Raw genomic sequence first — 23823 nt, forward strand, 5'->3', positions numbered from 1 at the left:
GAGGTTAGTGGGGTGATATGTGAGGACGGAGGTTAGTGGGGTGATATATGAGGTTGGAGGTTAGTGGGGTGATATGTGAGGACGGAGGTTAGTCGGGGGATATGTGAGGTAGACTATTGAGTACTGCCCAGTCATTCAGGTCATTGGCAGCGCCATGGATTCCATTCCTGGGACATGCCACTAGGGGTAGACTTGCCAACGTGCACTCACTTCAAGCAAACCTACCTCACTGTACCTCACCTCTGAAAGCAGAGTTTTGTGTCGTTAAGTGGGTTTTAATTGAAAATTTTAATCTTAAAATTACGTCAGTGAATTCACTACAAAAGTACTTCATTGGTTGCAAAGCGATGTGAGGACTTCCTGAGGTTGGGAAAGGTGCTATATAAATGCAATTCTTTCTTGCTGCTGAACAGCATTGAACACACTGCCCATGTGGTTAGGACACCAGCTGGACTGTAACTCATCAAAGGATAAAGTGTGAAGCACACAATAGCTCTGAAATGCACCATTTGTCCAGGAGCATGGACAGAATTCATGGGCTGCTTCTGACCCAGGCCACCACCACTCCACCCCCACCACAGTCCCTGGCCTGAGCACAGCAGGAACCCTAAGTGCCCAGGTCCCTGTTGTTGGGTCCTGCTGTACCTCACTCTGCTGAGCCCTGTTTTAGCCCCTCACGATAGGGTTGTTGAGAATAGAGCAAAGGTTACTTGGTACCTGCTATGTCTGTAATGAGTCGCAGAAAGATAATGTCTCCTAGGAACATAGTAACTGGAGTAGGCCATTCAGCCCCTTGAGCCTGTTCCGCCATTCAGTGAGATCATGTCTGATCTGTGGCCTACCTGCCTCTGCCCCTTCTCCTTTAATAACTTAGCTTAACGAAAATTTCTCTGTCTCAGATTTCAAATTAACAACTGGTCCAGCAGTGGAAGAGAGTTCCAAACATCTACCACCCTTTGCGTGTAGAAGTGCTTCCTAACATCTCTCCTGAATGGTCTGGCCCTAATTCTCCCCTAGTTATAGAATCCCCACCCGGTGTAAATAGTTTATGCTTACCTACCCTGTCTGTTCCTGTTAATATCTTGAAGACTTTGATCAGATTACCCCTTAACCTTCTAAATTCTGGAGAAAACAACCGTAATTTGTCTAATCTGTCCTCATAACCTCTGAAGGCCAGGTATCATTCTTGTAAACTATGCTGTACCCTGTCCAAGACCAATCTAGCCTTCTATCCTAGGCCAATGATAAACTCCCTCAGGGCAGAAGGGTCCATTCAGAGGGAACATTTGACTGCTGTGAGGAGACGTGAACCAAAATCCAAGCAAACTAAACCTGGGCACTCAGAAGAGAAAATGTCACGAGATGGGATTCCTCTGTCCTGAATTAAAGTGTGGGCCTTGTTAACCTGTGTCCAGTACAGAGGGAAGTATCTCCCTTCCAGTGCAGAGAAGAACCATCTGGTGCTGGTCCGTATTAAGAGGGCGGAGAAATGAGGATCTGTTGGAAAATGTTGGACCATTCAGCCTTGACAGGAGGTGAATGAGACTGGGCCGTACGGAGATATATTAGAGTCTAAGCGGAAGAGAAAAGGTGAATCAATATTTCAAGTTAAACCGTGATTGCAGGACAAGGGACAGAGGTATAAATTAGTAAAAGACAAGTTCAAGGCTGATCTCCGGAAGCACTTCTTTGCTGTAAAGTGTGATCAATACCTGGAATTGCCTCCTGGATTGGGTAATGGATGCCTAACTCTGAAATAATTTAAGGGCAATGAGATGTAGTGTGGAGGATTTTACAGGACACAGAGCTGGATAGATCAACAACAGCATCCCAACCCCCTACACCATCTGTACTTACCCTTATAGATCCACCAAACTGAAGGATAAAAGAGCTTACATTAACTCAGTGTTGATTTCCATATCAACTATTCATTAACCCATCGTTCACTGCACCCACTAAAATTGTCCCTTTGCTCTCACAGACCCAGTTTTGGTCACAGATGGGTTTTATTTTATTCTGTTGAGCATTGCGGGTTACTCACTGTATGTGGAATCTCCCCCAGCAGTTTCGTGGAGAATGAATGAAATGTTATAGGTTTGCTCCTGCAGTAGTTACACATGTGAATGCAATTCTTGACTTTCAGCTTTAAAATGTCCACTATCTCCCACAGTCCAAATCAAACAAAAACCCATTTCTTCAATTTCCTGTAAATGCATTTTAAGAATTCACTTTAAACTGGTTGCTGATACACTATGTGGTGACTTCTGCTGGTAAAAACCTGGATTTCACAGAAACTTTCAATTCACAGCTGTAGGCAAAGAGCGACCTGATAATGTTAACACAAGACAGCATTTTTATCAGTAAAACCTTTATTTCTGCGCAGGATTCTGTTTATTCAAAAGTTGCTTTAAATTTGAGCTGCTTTGTTCCAAAACTTTTGAAGATATTTAATTGTAGATTTTTTCAAGCCATCTGACAGTAATTATTATCTTTAGGTTTTTCCATCTCCTCACAGAATTGGATTCTTGCATTGTATAGAACAACAATGTAGACAGGGCCAATTCCACCAATTAACTATCGTTCCAGAGATGGCCCAGCTCAGGGGGAGGCAATGGCCTAGTGGTATTATCACCGGACGTTAATCCAGAGATCCAGATAATGTTCCGGGGACCCGGGTTTGAATCCTGCCATGGCAGATTGGTGGAATTTGAATTCAATAAAATATCTGGAATTAAGGATTTAATGATGACCGTGAATCCATTGCCAATTGTTGGGAAAAACCCATCTGGTTCAGTAATGTCCTTTAGGGAAGGAAACTGCCATCCTTACCTGTTCTGGCCTACATGTGACTCCAGACCCACAGCAATGTGGTTGACTCTTAACTGCCCTCTGGGCAGTTAGGGATGGGCAATAAATGCTGCCTAGCCAGCGACGCCCTCATCCTGTGAATTAATAAAAAAAAAGGAGGAAGAGTGGAGAAGGGGTAACAAGGTGTAGAGCTGGATAAACACAGCAGGCCAGGCAGCATCAGAGGAGCAGGAAAGCTGACATTTCAGGTCTCTCTGAAGAAGGGTCCAGACCTGAAACATCAGCTTTCGTGCTCCTCTGTTGCTACCTGGCCTGCTGTGTTTCATCCAGCTCTACACCTTGTTGTCTCAGGCTCCAGCATCGGCAGTTCCTACTATCTCAGAGTGGAGAAGGGTTTGCTTTTCTCTGCTTCATTCTAAAATGTTTACTTGTTCAAATAAAGGATAACAGTACATCATGCAACAAACACTAAAGCTGAAAATCAAAAAAGGAGATTCAGAAAGCCACACTGGTGCCAAATTAGATTGACAGGGTCATAGAATCCCTACAGTGTGGAAGCAGGTTATTCATCCCATCGAGTCATCACCAACCCTCCAAACAGCATTCCACCCAGACCCACCACCCGATAACTGTAATCCTGCTTTTCCTATGTCTAACCCACCTAGCCTGCACATCCTTGAACACTATGGGCAATTTAGCATGGCCAATCCTCCTACACCGCACATCTTTGGAGTGTGGGAGGAAACTGGAACACCCGGAAGAAACCCACACGGACACAGGGAGAATGTGCAAACTCCACACCTGAGAATGGAATCAAACCCAGGTCCTTGGTGCTGTGAGGCAGCAGTGCTAACCACTGAGCTCCTGTGCTGGGCCTTTTGAAATGTGGAAATTAAATAGTAAAGCTGTTCTCAATGATCATTTTCAGGCAGCAGTAACCAAAACTTTGTAAGGCATGATAACAGTGTCATCAATTAGTTTATTTATTTATATATGCACTCTTGGGATGTGACAGATGCTATCAAGCTGTATGTACTGCTCATACACATTTATCCAGAACGTACTGCAATGACCATGTGGTCATTGCTGGAAGCAAACTAAGCAGCTAGCAGCTTCCCTTCCTGGTAAGGCTCAAGTGAACCAAATGATATGCAACCACATTCATGGTCATTTTCCCTGATGCCAATACTCCATCCAGTAGGTTTTCTTATGAAGCAAGAACAGTTCAGATGTTGGACCCGAAACGTTAACTCCGTTTCTCTCCCTACAGATGCTGCCTGAGTTTCTCTAGCAATTTCTGTTTCAGTTCGAGATCTCCTTTGTTTTATTTTAGGTTTTCTTGTGAGTTCAGTTTCCCATCTTTTATTGACAGGATTCACACTCATAACAGGTGGATTGGTATTGGTTGCTGTGACTTACTTAGCTTCCATATATCGTAGCCCGGTTCTAATGCAATATCTGCCCACACACAGGCAGACACCCAGGAAGAGCAAGCTTGTACGAATGTGGTATCCTGTCAACAAAGAAATGCTACTTCTAGCCTCAGTCAGACAGTGCAAAGTTTTGATTATATACTGACTGGATGTTACAAAGGCCCAAAATTTGTAGCCATGTTGGGGAGGTGCCAGTGCTGGACTGGGGTGGACAAGGTCTGAAGGTGACGAAGGAGCAGCACTCCGAAAGCTTGTGATTTCAAACAAACCCGTTGGACTATAACCTGGTGTTGTGTGACTTCTCACAAAATTCATAGAAAAGCAATGCAGTTTCTCAAGCCTGTCCCACTGTCTAATAAGACCACCACTGAGCTGAAACCCAGCTCTATCCAAATTCCTCATCGTGCAAAATGGTCAGGTTTTGTCCATAATTAACACCCTGCTGAAAAAATCCCTAACTTCATCTGTCAGAGCATGACTTAATTAGTGGGTGGCTCTTCTCAGAAAAAAAGTCACACATTTGCCTGTTTTTCATTAAAAGTGGATATTCAACCCTAACCCCTCAGGACATACTCATCTAGCCAACAACTTTTTAAAGTTTTGTACAATAATTCGTCCTGACCTTTAACGAAAATCCTGTGCTAATTGTTATCATGAAGAAGAGTTCGCAGAAGATCATGAGACGTAATGGGCTGTAAAATGGTGATGTGACAGGGACAATTGTTGTTGAAACCCAGTTAAAGGTTGAGAAAGAATAAAGAAACATTGGAACAGGTTTAGGCCATTCAGCCCCTTTAATGAGATCTTGGCTGATCTATGGCCTAACTCCATATTCCTGTCTTTGGCCCGTATCCCTTAATAACTTCGCTTAACAAAAAAATTATCTAACTCAGATTTAAAATTAACAACTGATCCATTATCCTTTGCTGTTTGTGGAAGAGAGTTCCAAACATCTCCCACCTTTTGTGTGTCGAAGTGCTTCCTGACGTCTCTCCTGAACGGTCTGACCCTAATTCTCAGACTATGCAGACATTTTGATAGAGGGGCACTGATGCCACTTTTGGCCAAGTCTAGAGTGAATATGAGTGTGTGCATGAGCGTGTGTGTGTGTTTATGTACATGTAAATGTGAGTCCCCGTCGGTGTGTGTGTGTGTCCATTTATGTGGGTGTTGGTTTTTGTGTGTGAGAGGATGTGTGTCTGTACATTTGTGTGTGTGTGAGAGAGAGTGTATGAGTGAGTGTGTGTGTGAGAGAGTGAGTGTGTGTGTGAGAGAGTGAGTGTGTGTGTGAATGAATGCATATGTAATAGTGTGTTTGTATGTGTGTGTGTATGTGTGTGTGTGTGTATATGTGCGTGTGTGTGTATGTGCGTGAGTGAGTGCATATGTATGAGTGTGTCTGTATACATGAGTGAGTTTGTGTGTGTGTGTATGTGTGTGAGTGTGTGTGTTGTGCAGCATATTCTCTTAACATGACAGGTTTTTAAAGTTGCCTTTAATATCCAGTTCCCAACGGTAGGCATGACTGAGTGGTCACCCATAAAACAGGGCTATCCGTTTTTTGTCTAGCTGAGTGACCATCCTCTCCAGGACTAACCCCAAAACAGAGACCATTATCTTTTCATCCACAGTGCACCAAAATCTCAACCTCACCAATATTAACTATGCAGCATTCCCCACTGTGACAATCAGTGATATATATTACAACCTCGAACACAACGCGTAATTTATGAAGCACTAAGACAAACTGTGTAAAACATTCCCTTTATAACTGCCCTTTCTTATAGATCCTTCTTGTATCAGCATTATACAGAGACTCTACTGTAGAGATAATTATAGAGACAATAAATATATATAATACAAATATTGACTGCAGTTTAGAATTACGGTAGTAAATTGTCGAACTGTGGATCACACAAGTTATTAAAGGGGTGTTATATCAGGATGTAATATGCATTATTGCACATTCTAGGTCAGTTATGCAGCCCGAGAGGCAATGATTCACCAGCTGGAGCTGAAACATTGCAGTCAATATTTGTTTTATTTTACAGTTGGAGTAAATTTATTTTATACATTTTATGAGCATTAATTTAAAATCCTTGTCCTTCAGATGTTTGTCTGGCTGTGGCCAAGCCTAACTCTGCAATTTCTTTCAGGTTTAGATTTGCTTCTCTGTCCACTGGCCCTCGAATTCTGTCTGTTTATAAATTTCTTTTTTTGTGCGGACCACTGGTGGCGGATCTTTCAGTCACCATTGCTCTCGCCTGTGGAACATCTTCCATAAAACACTGCTCCTCTCCATTCCTCTAGTCATGTTTGAAGTCCCATCTTTTTTGGATGAAATCCTTGCCCTGTACAGTTTCTTCCATCTAGCTTTACTAAAAATTTTCCACACTCAATTTCCACCTTGAAGCCACAATGTAAGTGCTCATTATCATTGTAAGCAAGGGGAAGGTGTCATACATTTTAGCCTCACAGTGTCATTCAGAAGGGACACTTTATAATCTGTAATAAAATCAAGACACTGTGGATGCTGGAAATCTGAAACAAAAGCAGAAATTGCTGGAGAAACTCAGCAGGTCTGGCAGGATCTGTGGAGAGAGATCTGTATAGAATTAATATTTCAAGTCCAGTGTGATTCTTGTTTGGAACATGATGTTATTGGTAGTGAATCTGCTCTCTACTAGAAAGATTCCAGAGATCTGGAATGTCACTGGAACATTGTCTGCATCTAATTACGGCGTGTGAAAGCAGCTTTGGAAGACAACAGCAAATTTATGGATGTCCAATCTATGATGAAGGAAAATTGATAAATATTTGAAAAAGAAAATTATTGCTAGGCATTTGAGGAAATGAGGGTGGATCCTTCAGAAAAGCATTGTAAGATGAATCTGTGATAAAAAAAATCTGCAATTCAATGAAAAAGAATTTGAATATTTTTCTCTGTTCTGCATAGCACATGTACAAGCTAAAATGTAACAAGCCAATTGCAAAGTAAATATTAGGTTGAATGCTTTATTCCTGTCATTAAGTGTGTGTAAATTCACACAGCGAATACTGTACATAAGGAGAGGTATACTCATGTACAGTTTCAAAGATTGAGAACTGCCAATTGTTTAAATTTCCAATGTAATTAAAGGAAATTGTGCTCTCTGAAAAGAGTACAGGTGAAGAGAAGGCTAATACTGCTGTGTTTGAATGTTTAATAAAAATATAGTGAGCACTGTCAAGCAGGATGACATTCTGCGCAGGCTTTTATTATTTGAGCTACCTGTAGATATTTTAAATGGCTACCAGCCCATACAAGCTGTTTGTTTTCCAAAAATTCTTGTGGGCTAAAGCGGGTTATGCAATTCAGAGTATTTTTGTCGAAACCTGGCTGGTTTTACCACTGTATTGTTTGCAAGGCAGGACAATTATGACTTTTCACACTCGTTTGATGCCAAGCTGATAACAAAAAGCAAACTTATCCGGCCAGTTCCAGAGTTCACCAGATCTGACGTTAATCCATTTTTAAAAGGATGGAGAATATTTCACAACATTGGGCATGGTGTCCTCACCACAGAACAGGCACTGGACAGAGTCACAATGTCGAGAATCAGAGTCTCGACTCTGGTTATATTCGGTGGGACTGGCAAGGTCTCAATAAAATAAGTTAACCCTTTCCAGCTCAGTACCATTCTAGTGACCAATAGACCAAAAGTGGCACTTTGTTTTGAGAAAATCAGATAAAAGTCCAATTAATGCTTGGGGCAAACTCTCCTTGAGTGAAAGACACATTTTGTTCAGGCTGGATTACATAAATCCTTTGTAAATATTCCAATGCAGCAATATTGAGTGATAATGTGAACAGTGTACCAATGTAAAGCTGCTTCAGGTGTTAATAACCACAGGGCTGCTGGTGTCTGTGCTACAGGGGTGATATCACAGATCCTGCGAGTTTCACATGTTCCAACATGGTCACATGTTGCACTAAACTTCCCAGCTATCACCTGGGCAACAGGTAGCCCACTATCATGCTCCTTAATGACACATATTGGACCCTCAGATCCTGCAAATCTTCTAATCATACCATTTAGCCTGACAAGCGTAAAACCACAAACAGCTGAGAGACTGGTAGCTAGAATGGCAAATTACAGTGATGCCTGAATTACGAGCACGTAGAATGAAGAATGAGAAACGCATCATCAAACTCAAGCCTATCTTGTCAGTGGTGTAATCTGGTTCACCATTTATCCAGCCCCCCTACCCCGCCTCCAAAACCACACAATCACTTGGGAGAGGCAAGAAACAGAGAGAAAATAACCTTCGGCTCATTCAGAGAAATCTGCAGGATTCCTCGCCAACTCCCTGAGGCGATTGAGCAGTGCTCTGGGACACTGCAGTTAGCTGTGACTCATCACAATCTCACAGTTTAACTCATGGAGCTGAAACTGGCCTGTCACTGAGGACTTTTCAGGACGCCTTCTATAAAGGCCGGCAGCAACCCCACTTACACCACCTGTCCCTGCAGTGCTTGCCAACAACTCTCCAGGAAAGGAAATCATTCCGCCTATCCAACCCACTGACTGTACAAATGAGGCCTCTTGTCTAACCACCTACCTCTGTTTCAAACAGCAATACCAAACACACAGATCGCTGTGGATCTGGGATCTCTGTAGACCTGGGATCCCTGCCAGATTGCAAATCCCTGTCCATCTAAATAATCCAATTCTGCTTTATCCTGAGAATGTCTCCGCTTTGGTTTTGGGCTTTATTTGGGACATGGCTAGTCTTGACCAAAGTGTCAAGCCAAGCAGTACTTGGATTAAAAATTAGGTAGCATATAAAGCTAATATTTCCATCCATGCCCTCTGTCAATTTCAAACCCACCTTTAGAAGCGCAAGTTTTGACCATCGAGTCATACAGCACAGAGTGGTCCAACCACTTCATGCCAGCCATAATCCCAAACTAGGCTAGTCCCACCTGCCTGCTCCTGGTCCATATCCATCCAAACATTTCTTATTCATGCATTTATCCAAATGTCTTTTAAATGTTGTAACTGTACTCATATTCACCACTTCCTCTGGAAGTTCATTCCACACACGAACCATTCTCTGTGTAAAAAAAATTGACCCTCATGCTTTTTTTAAATGTTTCTCCTCTCACTTTAAAAATATGGTCCATTGGCTTGAAATCGCCCACTTAAGGGAAGAGGCACCAGCCATTCACCTTATCTATAGCCCTCATTATTTTATAAGGTCGCTCTTCAACTTCCTATGCTCCAGTGAAAAAGGTCCCAGCCTATCCAGCCTCTCCTTATTACCCAAACCCTCCATTCCTGGCAACCTCTTGGTAAGTCTCTTCTGAACCCTCTCTAGCTAAATAATAACATTCCTAAAACAGGGCAGATCAGAACTGGACACAGTACTCCAGAAGAGGCCCCACCAGTGATCTCTGTTCAAGAGAGTGCCAAGAAATAGATTAATGTAATAAGATGGAAATACCTTCTCAACAAGCACTGAAAGCAAACAAGCTCAAAAATTCAACAGGGACCAATGTACTTTAATTTTTATGTATTTTTCAATCTAGAAATGGTTGGAAAAGAAGATCCATTTATAACTTTAACAATCTTGTTGATTTAGAGAGAATTGTGTAAAAATGCACAGGGATGCAGATTGCATAATGCAGAGACAGAGCAGAACTTGCCAGGCTTGTTGCGATATTGGTGATTAAAGCAATAATAAGTGGCCTAATCAAGTAGTATGTTGAGGTATACTTAAAGATCATGAGCTGCATGGTTTTATGAAAAGAGGAAACATAATATTAAATCAACGTGATATGTCATGGCATGAAAATGTTTTGCATTACATTTTTTGAGCATGACTTCACGTAGGCACTAAAACAAACACACCCATTCCACAGGTAGTTAATAAGATATAAACAACAGAAAAATACAAAACAGGAGGAATTTTGCTTGCTGCTTATGGTGCTTTCATTTTGAACAGGAAATGGACTTGTATTGTTTAAAATGAACAGAGAGAGAGAAACACTTTATGGTGTTTGACCAATGTTCACTCCAGTGAACGACTATAAATTTAGTCAGTTTGAGGTGGAATTGTGTGATTAAAGTTCAATAGGCTGTTTGTCCAGAAACTGCCAGTAATTTTTTTTTGTAAGTGGGATAAAGTTTGTCGTGCTAATTGTCAGAGACAATAACCATATGAATCACATTAAAAAAGGGTGTGTCTCCATAATGAGGTGCCTTTACCATGACAACCTCCACCTTTCTCATTATGTAGAAGTTAAACCAATACTTTTGTGAGTGCTTATTAAATATTTTACAATCCGTGTTGCAAACTGTATTAATTAAAGAACAGGTTTATGCCACTTTTTTTTTCTCCCGTCATTTTGGCTCTCTTGGTACCATTTTATGATCTCAAAGTCAACAATTCTGTGACTTGTTGATAGGGGCTAAGAACAGAAAAGCCATTTCCTCATATTGATGGACTTTGACCCACAAATAAGGCAAATACCTCGCAAACTGCTCAGAGTGCATTCTTTACAGTCTTCTTGCTTGTTCTAAAGAAAATAGAAAATTCCTTTGAACTAATGTGCATCAGTTTGATTTGCCAGATAAAAGCTATGGGATATCATCAGAACAAAGTTGATGTGATCTCTCATCTGGTGCATCTTATAAAATTCCAGTTCTTTCTCAAACTTATATCGTCATAGAGTCATGTTGCACAGAAACAGACCCCTCGGTTCGACCAGTCCATGCCAACCATGTTCCCAAACTAAACTAGTCCCAGCTGCCTGCTCCTGGTCCATATCACCTCAAACCTTTCCTATTTATGTACTTATCCAAATGTCTTTTAAATATTGTAACTGTACCTGCTTCCACCACTTCCTCTGGCAGTTCATTCCACACACTTACCACATTCTGTGTAAAATAGTTGCACCTTGAGTCCTTTTGAAATTTTTCTCCTCTCACCTTAAAACTATACCCTCTAGTTTTGAACACCCCCCACACTAGAGAAAAGACCCCTGTCATTCACCTTATGTATGCCCCTCATGATGTTATAAACTTCAACAAGGTCACCCCCAACCTCCTACGCTCCAGTGAAAAAAGTCCCAGTCTTTCCAGTCTATTTATATCTCAAACCCTCCATTCCCGGCAACATCTTGGTAAATCTTTTCTGAACCCTCTCCAGTTTAATAAAATACTTGCTATAATAGGGGGACCAAAACTGCACACAGTACTCCAGAAGAGGCCTCATCAATGTCCTATACAACCTCAACGTAACATCCCAACTCGTATACTCAAAAGTGTGAGCAATGAAGGAAAGTGTGTTAGATGTCTTCTTAACTGCCCTACACATCTACCTGTGATGCAAATTTAAAAGAATTATGTACCCAAACCCCTTGGTCTCTCTGTCAACAACACTACCCAGGGCTCTACCATTAATTGTATAGGTACTGCCCTTATTTGTATTACCAAAATACAACATCTCACATTTATCTAAACTCCATCTGTCATTCCTCAGCCCATTGATTCAATTTATCAAGGTCTCCTTGTAATCTTAGATAACCTTCTTCATTGTCTACTATACCATCAATTTTGATGTCATCTGCAAACTGACTAACCATGCCTCCTATATTCTCATCCAAATCATTTATATAAATGACAAACAAAAGTGGACCCAGTACCGATCCCTGAGGAACACTGCTGGTCAAAGCTGGATGACTGCAGGATGTGAGATAACAAGGTGTAGAGGTGGATGAACACAGCAGGCCAAGCAGCATCAGAGGAGCAGGAAAGCTGATGTTTCGGGTCTAGACCCTTCTTCAGAAATGGGGGAGGGGAAGGGGGTTCTGAAATAAATAGGGAGAGAGGGAGAGGCGGGTAGAAGGTGGATAAAGGAGAAGGATGTTGTCAGTACTAAGATAATTAAATCATTCACTTAACCTTCGCTGACTCCAGGCAAACAATGAAAACCTTTGTTTTCTGCACCCAGTTCTGTTTACAATAAAGTTTGAAGTCCAGCTGCTTTTGTCATGTACCCTGTAAAAATAATATTTTGAAGTTATCAGAATGTAATATTTTGAACTTACCTTTAGGTTTTGTTTTCCACTCCCAACAATCCCCTGAATAGATTATTTGCTGCTCTCACATCAAACTTGTGGGATAATCTGAGCTATGGCTAATGCCCGCCGTGCCAATTCGTGATGGTGCAAAAACATCACCTTGGCTTTCGTTGGAATGACGTGAAAGGGTCTCTCCCCCGTCTTGAGAATTCTCTGCAGTTTGTGCCGTCCCAATTAGTGGCTCTGCTCAACAGCACCTTGCAAATTCATTCGGCTGAATCTCCTTACCCGACAGATGTTTAACTCCTTGTGAAAGCCAATTGTACAAATCCAAAAGAACAATAAGTCAACAGTCTGAGTGCTGGCAGGACTGGGATTCTGAGAACCTAGGGGTAATATTTGTTAGTGCTGGACATCAGACATGAGCCAACCACAGAGTATGCCCCCAGGGACAGAATGGGTATGAAGACCAATATCGAGTGTTCCTTAAAGCCTGGCTTCAACTTGCACATTTCTACGCAGCATGGGAGGGTATATATTGTAGGCTTGCTTAGAGTGGTCCTTGGAGATTAAGGTGAGGAGGGGGGAAGGGACGAGAGAGATGATCAGGAAGGATCTGGAGAGAAATCAACAAGAGGCTCCTGTTTGTCCATGAGCCCCTGATATCAGTGAGGGCTCAGAACAGATACACTTCAGCTCCTCTTAATATATGACGTGAAATGTGAGATGCACACAGGACAACTCCCTGGCTGTTTGAAGCCTTCCCAAATAGGACAGGATGTTGGGGGGCAGATGGGGGAGCAGGGAAGGGATTAGAGGTGTGTGTCAACAAATCCCTGGTCCCTAACACATCGACTGGTGTCTGTATTGCACCTGACATGATTAGGTATAAACGGGAAGCTGACGTTAATGGAGCTCAGTCACTTTAAACAGGGCAATCTATCATTTCGACAGTGTTCCCTCAATGGACAGTACCAGCAGGTTTTGTTCAATGGCCGATTGCGCCGAGGGGGATTTTCAGAAAAGTTTGAGTTTCTAGAAAAGTTTTCTTCCAGTCATTTTTCTCAGGTCATTGGCTGAAAGTATTAAAATTCTGAGCACATTTGTATGGAACTACCTTGCCTGCTGTTTTATGTGATGTTAACTTGTTTATCAGCAGGTTAGTATTTGCACTAAAATGTTGAACAAATTAAACAAGTGAAACACATTAAGCATTCATACAGTAACACCACACTTAGACAGAGTATTTTGTGCATTTGCATTCTTGTAGCGTTTAATATGTATTATTTTCTATAAATATCTGGTGTCTAACCCATCATCTTCAGTACTGTGCATATTACCCAATATTACATTAAATTCCTGTATAAATTAAATTTTTCTTTACAAGTTAGGGAAAGCCCATTAGTGTGCAGAGCAGCACTTGGCTTCTTAGAAAGAGCAGACTTTGTGGCTGATGGGTTTTCTCCAATTTCATACATTCTTGCTTCTTCATTCTCATTGCAACACCTTAAAAAAAAATGGAATTAAAGGTATATCAGTAGGCGGTTGTGGCTTTGTTAGACTCCAGAGAGTCTGTGCAGATTTAACCAAATTGAAGAATTGTGCACAGGGTGTGGCATTTATTATGGATTATTACACAGTGCTTTATGCAAATGATTGGAATGGGGAGGCCAATAATCCTCAGCCACTGGTTTCTTTTTAGACCAATACCCTGGTTAAAGTGCAACAAAAAAATGTCCTTGTGGAACAAAACTGTTGAATGTCTTTGTTCGTGTTTGAGGGATTGTGAGGTAGTCTGTAACAGTGGTCCAGCATTGGAAAGCAACTTCTAGCCCAGTCTTCATCATCAATTTGAAGACTTGTTGCTGCCTAGAATTTCAGGACGTCCCGCAGCTCAGTTTTGGCCCAATTCCAAGAGGAACTTGATCGTAGCAGTTGGGAGTGGACTGCAGAGAATGGAAGAGATTTGGAGGGATTTTGGAATGAGAACAAGATGATTCCAGCATATTCGGATCTTTGGGCCATCTCGTAACTTTGCTTTTGTGGTAAATACATTTTCTGTGAGGGCTGGGGATGTTGATGGAATCAATGTTTGTAGAAAACCTATCTTTGTCACCCTTAGTTGATGCAACAGCTCAATTATTTGCTTAGCTTGGGTTTCTTGATAAAGGCACTATTGAGACGTATTCAGAATAATTAATGGATTTGAAATTTCAGTTTTCCTGTCAAAATTGCTCCTCACTTTGATATTTCCCATTCTCAGCCCACCAGCAGCTGACTGAACCTGTGTATTGCTTTGTTGGATGGAGTGTGGTGACAATGTGAGCTGTTTCGATGTGTCATTATTATAGGAAATACCAGCAATGAATCATTTTGGTTGAAATTGAAATGATTCTGGATGGGAATCAGCTGTCAGATTCCAAGCTTCTGACATTTCTTTTGATGCAAATGCTGTAGTGAAATAATTCTGGAAAACACAAGACTAACTTAACTGCTGTCATCCGTCATCCATCAGTATGATAACACTACGGAGGTCTAACTTCCCCAACCTTCTCGGTTCTTTATGCTTCTACTGTTAAAGTATGGATCTCAACAAATTATTTAATTATCTAATTCAGCACTTCCCAAACATTTTCACACTCAGAGCCGATGTTGAGGCTTGAGGGTGTCATGAGCCCTTAGTGAGAATCTTGAGGGTGGGGTTCGGGGGCAGGGGGGCGGGGTGGTGGGGAACCTGTGGAGGTGGGGAAACTGCTGGGCCTGTCAGACCAATGAGGATGGGGGGAGAGAAAGACAGAGTCAGAAAGAGGGAGAGAGCTGGGCCTATTGGAACATAGAACATAGAACAGTACAGCACAGTACAGGCCCTTCGGCCCACGATGTTGTGCCAAACTTTTACCCTCAACCTAAGGTCTATCTAACCTCCACCCCTACCTTATACTATCATCCATATGCCTATCTAATAGCTGCTTAAATGCCCCTAATGAGGCCGACTCCACTACCCTCTCCGGCAATGTATTCCACACCCCGACCACTCTCTGAGTAAAGAACCTACCTCTGACGTCTCCCCGATATCTACCTCCTTTCACTTTAAAACTATGTACCCTCTACCCCAGGAAAAAGTCTCTGGCTGTCTACTCTATCTATACCTCTGATCATTTTGTACACCTCTATCAAGTCACCTCTCAACCTTCGTCGTTCTAAAGAGAAAAGCCGTAACTCTCTCAACCTTTCCTCCTAAGACCTACCCTCCATTCCAGGCAACATCCTGGTAAATCTCCTCTGCACCTTTTCTAACGCTTCCACATCTTTCCTGTAATGAGGTGACCAGAACTGGACACAATACTCCAGATGTGGCCGAACCAGGCTTTAGTATAGCTAAACAGTGAGGATGGGGAGAGAGGGAGAGGGAGAGAGAGAGCTGGGCCTGTCAGACCAGTGAGGATGAGGGGAGAGGGAGAGGGAGAAAGAGAGAGAGAGTAGCGCCTGGTAGAAGAGTCAGGATGGGGGGAGAGGGAGAGGGAGAAGGAGAGAGAGAGTAGGGCCTGTTAGAAGAGTGAGGATGGGGGGAGAGGGAGAGGGAGAGAGAGAGCTGGGCCTGTCAGACCAGTGAGGATGGGGGGAGAGGGAGAGGGAGAAGGAGAGAGAGAGTAGGGCCTGTTAGAAGAGTGAGGATGGGGGGAGAGGGAGAAGGAGAGAGAGAGCTGGGCCTGTCAGACCAGTGAGGATGGGGGGGAGAGGGAGAGGGAGAAAGAGAGAGAGAGTAGGGCCTGTTAGAAGAGAGAGGATGGGGGAGAGGGAGAGGGAGAAGGAGAGAGTAGGGCCTGTTAGAAGAGTGAGGATGGGGGGAGAGGGAGAGGGAGAAAGAGGGAGGGAGCTGGGCCTGTCAGACCAGTGAGGATGAGGAGAGAGGGAGAGGGAGAAAGAGAGAGAGAGCCGGGCTTGTCAGCTTCTGTACCTCAGTCAGAACTCCACAGCGGCCATTACTGCCTCAGGGCTTATAGCTCATGACCCTGCTTGGGAACTTGACCCTTACACATCCCCGCCAAACAGTTTGGGGACCCCTGATCTAATTAAAAATGTCACTCATTTGAAACTGAGAAACAAAGGCATTTCTTCCCTCAGCATGTAGTAAATGTCTGGAATTCTCTGCTCTGGAGAGTTGTGGAGGCTCAATCACTGAAAGTGTTTAAAGAGGAGGGAGAAAGATTTTTGTAATTTCAGACAGTTGAGGCGCTGTGAGGAGCTGACATGATCTAGGGGTTGATAGGACAGGCCTGAGGGGCCAAATGGCCTAATCCTGCTCCTGTTTCTTGTGTTCTGATATAATTTAAGACGAAGCTTCTAACAGCTTTTTAATATGCAGCCTCAAAATCCCTCTAGTTTGCTCTGCATCACTTTACAAGAGTATATTATTTTATATTTTATAGTTTTTCATGTGCATTGTCACAAAAACCAAGAGACAAAACCACAAATATTGTCTCATAGTTGGGATGGGGGTCCACAGTGTGGGCTATAGAAGCATAGAAATTTGGATCAGGAGGAGGCCATTCAGCCCTTTTTTGCCTGCTCCACCATTCAGTATGATCATGGCTGATCTTCCGACTCAATTCCCACTTTCTCCCCGTATCTTTTGATCCATTTAGCCCTGGGAACTAAATCTAACTCCTTCTTGAAAATATTCAGTGTTTTGGCCTGAACCAATTTCTGTGGCAGAGAGTTCCACAGTCTCACCATTCTCTGGGTGAAGACATTTTTCCTCAACTGAAGGATAGCTGCCATCAGGATGCCTCGGAATTGTATTAGATGTGCCTCGGTGTCACTCCCCTCCGCTATCCTGGAGCGCACACCCTGGAAAGTACCTCGGCCAATGACCTTGGCCAATCAGGATGGGAGCACCCTCTAAACCCTTGATGATGCCATTTTCAATGTCTTCCTTTCTCGTCATCTTCACCAGCTGAATAGAATCGCAAAGTACCATGATTGAGAATTAACTTTATGAAACATTTCTTCGACAGATGAAGAAATATTTATCCGTTTGAAACCACTCATGGATGTAATATGGACAGTAACATTGGTTAGTGCAGAGTGACCTTCCATAGCTTAAGACCTGGTGACAAGACCTGCTTACAAGCGCTGAAGGACAGGTAAGCTTCATACATTACAACAGATTGAAAAGATGATACATTGAGGCTGTATTTAAGTCGTAAAGACAGTGCTGAAGAAAATTATTAATGGCACTGAATTAATCAATAGCCTGCTGTAATAGAAAAATGAAAACAATAATTGGTCTTAACTTTGCATAATACAAGCAATATTTTCAAATACGATCAACTGTTTTGTAAACACATTGTGTATTTAACAGCCTCTCTCTCTGAATCGTAAAATTCTAAGAATTGGGAGCTTGATTTTTGCATGAAGCAGAATACTGAGGGGAAAGAATACAATGCATCGGCTCAGATAGAAACTTATTTGCATTAGTTCATTAGAAATGACTGCATTGGGCTGGATCGGACCATTTACAACAATAATTTCCCTAAGTGCCCTAAGTCTCTGAAGAAAACCAATCAAAGTAAGGGCTTGAAGTTTCCATCTCCAACCTCCAGGAGGAGGAATGTGTGTGGCAGTGTGTCATTGGTATCATAGTTTTAGCAAATCTGCAAGAGCATTGAAAGGGGGTCATGAGGAATCAAAGCTGCCGATGCAGGAGCAAATGGATAAAGTCCACCTTCCCATTCATTTCTGAAGGCTTTGAAGCAAGTGGTTGAGGTGTGGATCAGATACAATCCAACTGAATGATGGAGAAGGCTCATGGACTGAATGGCCTGGTCCTGTTGTGCTGTGAGGACAAATATTATAGGAGTGCTCTGAATGGAAAGAGGGTATTGGTTTCATTGATCTTTTAGTACATCAGCTGATATAGACACTGATAATCCCCAAATGCAGAAAATCTTTGCACATTGAAAAATTGAGTGTATTGTATCTCCCACCTAGAATCAGGGATTTTGATTGTTCCTTTCCTTTAGCTCCACTGATTCCATTTATTTGAGCATTCAGATTCATTTCTTCATTAAAATACATAAATTATAATCATTGTAGAGGCCAAAGACGCTCCTTTCTGTTTTATATTTCTTCTGGCACATATCAATGCAAAATACTGCGCATGCTGGAGATCTGAAATAAAAACAGAAATTGCTGGAGAAACTCAGCAGCATCCATGAAGAGAGAAACAGAGTTAACGTTTTGAGTCCAGTGAGCCTTCTTCAGAACTGAAGGAGGATGGAAAATGACATGAGGAGTATCATTATCAGTTATTCCTGTCAGCGCTCAGTGCTATAGGTCAGGCATAGGAGGAGATAAGTGACAGATAAACCTTCAATCAACGTACTCTTAATGACACCCGCAAGGCACACTGTCTCAAGATTTCCCAACCAGTTTCAAGAATAACTAAACATTTTATATCCCAACAGTGTAGGCTTGAGCTAGTTTCTAATCTCTTTTCTAAAAGGAATAATTTCCTCCTCTGTTGAAAGCAGTTACAGGATATAATTTAGCAGCAGCCTGGGAATACCTGACCAAATGCACCTACTTCATGTTGATTTCATGAGCAGGCTGTTCAACTGCTGTGGCATCACAGCCAAGCCAAATCCTGTCCTCAAGCTCTATTCTCACGAGCATCTCACTGGATAGCAGCGAGGCACATGATTCTTGGCTGGTTTCCCCTCAGCCTTGCTGGGGGACGAAGGACATTCACAGGATTAACTGAGTCAAAACATTAGAAATCAAAAATGGGAACTTTCCGCCGTGTGGAGCAAACAGCATTTTTAACTTTGATCAGGAAGTTGACTGATAGATTGTCCAAAGAACTTCCCTATTATTGTAAATATAAAACCTTGTTTCTGCTCTAAATACATTAGTTTGTTTACAGCAAATTTTAGTTGTTAATGCCGATTTTGAAGGGTGCAGGAATACATTTTGTTATTCGCAGATTTTCATTTGCATAATTCATTCAAGTGTGGGGCCTGGGACTAATTTCTTACCTCAGTCGATCTCCAGGACTGGTTCAGTCAGAAAATAATTATTGATATCAAATAAATTTGTCACAGGTTCATTTCAGCTTCTGATTGCAGAAACTCACAGGCAGACATTTGTCTTCAAATTTCCACTGCAACCAATGAAAAGAAGGATAGAGTGGGTCAGTGCAGTGTGAAGTTAGCATGAAGCCTGGTCCCTAACACCATTGCAATTGATTCATCAAAGAAAACCCAAGAGTTGGAGCGTAGAACCAGCAGTACAACAAGTTATTGAAATATATAGCCGTACCTGACCATAATTTTAACTTTAATCTCTAGTAATGGGATTTCAAAATGGCTGACAAAACCCCCTGTGAACTGTAAAGGCACTTTGCAGGAAGCTAAAGGACATATCAGTGGGCCCTTTATTTTTGTTGTAGCTGAAATGAAGGTGATAGCGATAGCCTTAAAACATTGCTCATTTTCTGTTTTATTTTGTAGCTTATCGATCATTATTCACTGATCACAATTGGTTCTGTAACTCTGGCATGGTCACAGGGTAAACCCCAGTCAGCAATGTGTCAATTGAGCATCTTCTAATGTATCCCTTTCTTACGTGCACATCCAGTGTAATTGTCCCATAAAATATATGGAAAATGATTCACCCTTCAACTGTATGCTGAAATGCCAACAAGATCCAGAGCAGAGTTTGGTTTCTATTCTGTTTTAAAAAGAAATGCTATTTTAATCCTTACCAGGTTAAGGAGTTAGATATCCTTTGATAATGTGATCAGAGAACACATGTAGAAATGTATTTTACTCACCTTAACCTTGTCACAGGGGGTGCTTAGGATATATTTAATGAAATATTATGACAGCTGTGTACCAAATAGAACAGCCGCTATCCTTAATTACAGGTCTTCAAACAGAAGTTTGTAGCAATCCAAATGTATTTGTAAAGGAACCACATAAAACGTCGTTACAATTATAATTCCTTGAATGTTTTTAAACAAGTGTCATATCGCTTTAATTTTCTTTGACAGTTTCAAATTACAATTATGGTATGCCAATAAAGAGGGATTCTGCCAATGAGGGGAATGGCTGTCATAACATGTCGAAGCCAAACAAAAAAAACAGAGAAAAGCTTTCTTCTGTAAAATACTCATTGTTTCCATCTAAAGTGTGTTTGGTTTAAAATGTTTAGAATACAGCTGTTCTGTCCTTAAGCCTTGACAAGAGGACTCACTGACAAGAGGTTAATGGGCTACTTGTTTATCTCAATGCCTGGCCTTAATCTTATACCATTCAGTGTTAGAACCTACTGCCAGCATTGTCACCTCTTTTGTCTATAGTATGCAATACATGTTCAAAGGGAGTTCTGTACTGTGTTTATACTGTAGCTTAAATTGCCTGGCTTAATTAATGTCACTCACACTTTCATTTGTAACCATTCAGACCATTCCCAAATTGCCTGAAGGACTGTAAAGCTGTCAGGACCCAATAACAGTTCTTCTAGTTGTTTGCTGCTCTGGTCAATTCCTGTTAAGTGAATAATTTATTTGTCAGTACATTTTATTCACTTGCTGAGGATTCTCATTTGCACGGTTATGTTTAGCGTTTTCAACAAAAAAAAGCCCCCTTAAGAAGCACTTATCCCATCCATTCTGCAACCTGCCACTCTTTTGAACAGGGATCTGTGGTGTCTTAACAAGAAGCAATGATGATAGTTCCTAATCACCTGTACATAGGCGAAATATCGCAGCCGTTTCCAAAACTGATTGTGAACCGGATTCTGGAGAGTAATTGGGATCTCTTCCTGCCCAATATTGGGGGCATAGTTACTGGCAACAATAGTGCTCTGACTGCCTTCCTCTGTTTCTTTGAGGTAGATATGTTCTTGATGTCAAAGGGAATGATAGATTATCAGGGATTATGCAGGAATGTAGAGTTGCGGTTAGATCAGCCATTAATTTATTGAATAGCAGAGCAGCTCAAAGGGCTGAGTAGCCTAGTTCCTTGTTTGTATGTTCATATTCTCTGCTTCATCACATTCAAATACTCATGGCACGTTGTAAAATTCATAAAGCTTCTTTAAGGCTTTCCTGGGGCACTATAAGCTAAATACTCCAGAGCAGAGCAAGACTGGGTAGAACTGTAGCTGGAATAAACTCTGAATGAGGTCTTTACTGTACAAGGAATTCCCTACCAAATGTTTTCAATTAACATGGAATGAATGTAACAATTGATAATTTTTTTGTTTCAATTTATTGTCAATGAAATAAATGCTTGCTAACAGCATGGAATGAACTGTAAAGAGCTGATTCCCCACCCAGATGTTCCAGTACTGTTTAGTCTTTATTTGGCTAGTAGATTTACATAATTGCTGTAATTTCATTAAAAGTGACCCATGCTGCACCTATTTATTCATTTGTGTAAAAGCATGCCTGAGCATACTGTACACATGGATATACCCCTTGGCGGATTGCCACATACCTCTAGCCACACTATATTCATGAATGACACTACCTGCTCATTAGATTTGCACAGCCGTTTGGACAGTTGAATCTGTAAATGCATCACTCATCTAAAAAACAACGACACTTGGATCAGAATTTCCACAGACAATTTATAAACCATAAAGTGAAAAAGGGCCAAATTGAAATAGTTGCACCTTGGCTTAATTAATCCCATCCGATGAAGCCAAATGTAAATTTAAGCCCCATTATGATACAATATTAATGTTTCACAAGAGGCTATTAGTGACATGCTGGACTGAACATAGTCACAGTGGTAAGCAGCAAAAGTGTGAATAATTGGGACAAACTGACTGAATCTCCACTATCTGTGGAATCATAGAATTTTAGATGGTGGAAGAAGAATGGAGGGGGCGTGGTGGGTTGGAATTCCACATCACCGGCTTAATGGAGAAAGATTTGGTTGGTCTTTGGTTGGTAAGTGTGATTGAGTTTGAATTATATTGGATTCTGCGTAGTGCCTGGGAATTCCTGTAGTTTGTTATATTGAAATCCAAATTATAAGATTGAATGCTTGGTCCATTGAATTTCTATTTATGTGGATTTCAAAATTCTAGTCTTTGTCTCCAAATCCCTCAAAGGCATTGCCATATATTCTCTCTGCAGCATTTTCCACCCTTATGTCCCAGTTTATACTCTTCACTGTCTATCTCCACTGGTGGGTCACTGGCTCCCCACTTCCAAAAGCTACTTCATCAGTTAACCCTTCAGTTATCACCCCGAACCCTCTCTAAAACTCCTGTTTGCTGTTGAGTTCATCCCAGCCCTGAGAGGTTTGGATGAAAACATGGTATCATTCTGATAGAAGGTGAATGAAATGAGCTTGGGTTGGTTGGAACCCTCTATAACCAGAATGAGTTTTAACCTGGATAAGACAATAGGATTGTGAGTGAGAGTGAATGGGAGGTCACTTGTATTTGATGTTGAGGTGCTGGTGTTGGACTGGGGTGGACAAAATCAGAAGTCATACGACACCAGGTGATAGTCCAACAGGTTTATTTGAAAACACAAGCTTTTGGAGCATAGCCCCTTCGTCAGGTGAATTATACTCCAACCCAATCTGCAACCTCATGGCCCAGCATATCCTCCACTCAACTATTACAATCAAGCCAGGGGATCAACCCTGGTTCAATGGAGAATGCAGGAGGGCATGCCAGGAGCAGCACTGGGCAGTCAGAAAGTAGGACAAATCCAACCCAGCCAACCACAGCCCCATCAGTCTACTCTCAATCCTCAGTAAAGTGATGGAAGGTGTCAGTAACAGTGCTATCAAGCAGCACCTACTCAGAAATAACCTGCTCAGTGACGCCCAGTTTGGATTCTACCAGGGCCACTCAGCTCCTGACCTTATTACATCCTTGGTTCAAACATGGACAAAAGAGCTAAATTCCAGAGATGAGGTGAGAGTGAAACCATAAGAACTGTGGTTGCTGTAAATCAGAAACAAAAACAGAAATTGCTGGAAAAGCTCAGCAGGTCTGACAGCATCTGTGGAGAGAAATCAGAGTTAACGTCTCAGGCTCAGTGACCCTTTTTCAGACCCTCCTTGTCCTGAAGGAGGGTCACTCAAACTGAAACGTTAACTCTGATTTCTCTCCATAGATGCTGCTAGAACTGCTGAGCTTTTCCAGCAATTTCTGTCTTTGTATCTAATGTGACACAATTGGAAAATCGCCAAATGTAAATGTATTTTGAGCTGTTGTGCTATTTGTAAAGTGACCATATTTTGAGGGCCACAGTTGAGCTGATTTCATGGAGAACTGCCTTTAGGACACTGTTTGAAGTTGACAATTAGTGTAGTGGCAACAGTGTTCAACATAACAAGAAATGCCAGGAAATGTCTAAGCAGCGCGTGGGGTGGTTGTTGCAAAACACAAACATCCATGGAAACATCTCAAAATAATCAGCAGTAAGTGATCAGCATCATTGTGTTGCTCTATTTCAGGTTGTGTTTTGGAAACGCTGTT

At 41.8% G+C, this 23823-nt stretch overlaps 1 protein-coding gene across 4 annotated transcripts in view; it reads left to right on the forward strand.

Annotated features, from left to right (window-relative positions):
• The window catches only part of casz1 (castor zinc finger 1), a 370171-nt gene that overhangs the window by 21248 nt on the left and 325100 nt on the right, over positions 1 to 23823 (forward strand). For 3 of the 4 annotated variants that reach the window (XM_048615145.1, XM_048615147.1, XM_048615148.1), the window contains exon 2: positions 17328 to 17456. The gene's annotated coding sequence lies outside the window, so the exon portion shown is untranslated. Of the gene's footprint in view, positions 1 to 14165; positions 14355 to 17327; positions 17457 to 23823 lie in introns of those variants that run through there. The other variant, XM_048615146.1, reaches the window with a different exon arrangement.

The sequence above is a fragment of the Rhincodon typus genome, chromosome 31, assembly GCF_021869965.1.
Source record: "Rhincodon typus isolate 14 chromosome 31, sRhiTyp1.1, whole genome shotgun sequence".
NCBI lineage: Eukaryota > Metazoa > Chordata > Chondrichthyes > Orectolobiformes > Rhincodontidae > Rhincodon > Rhincodon typus.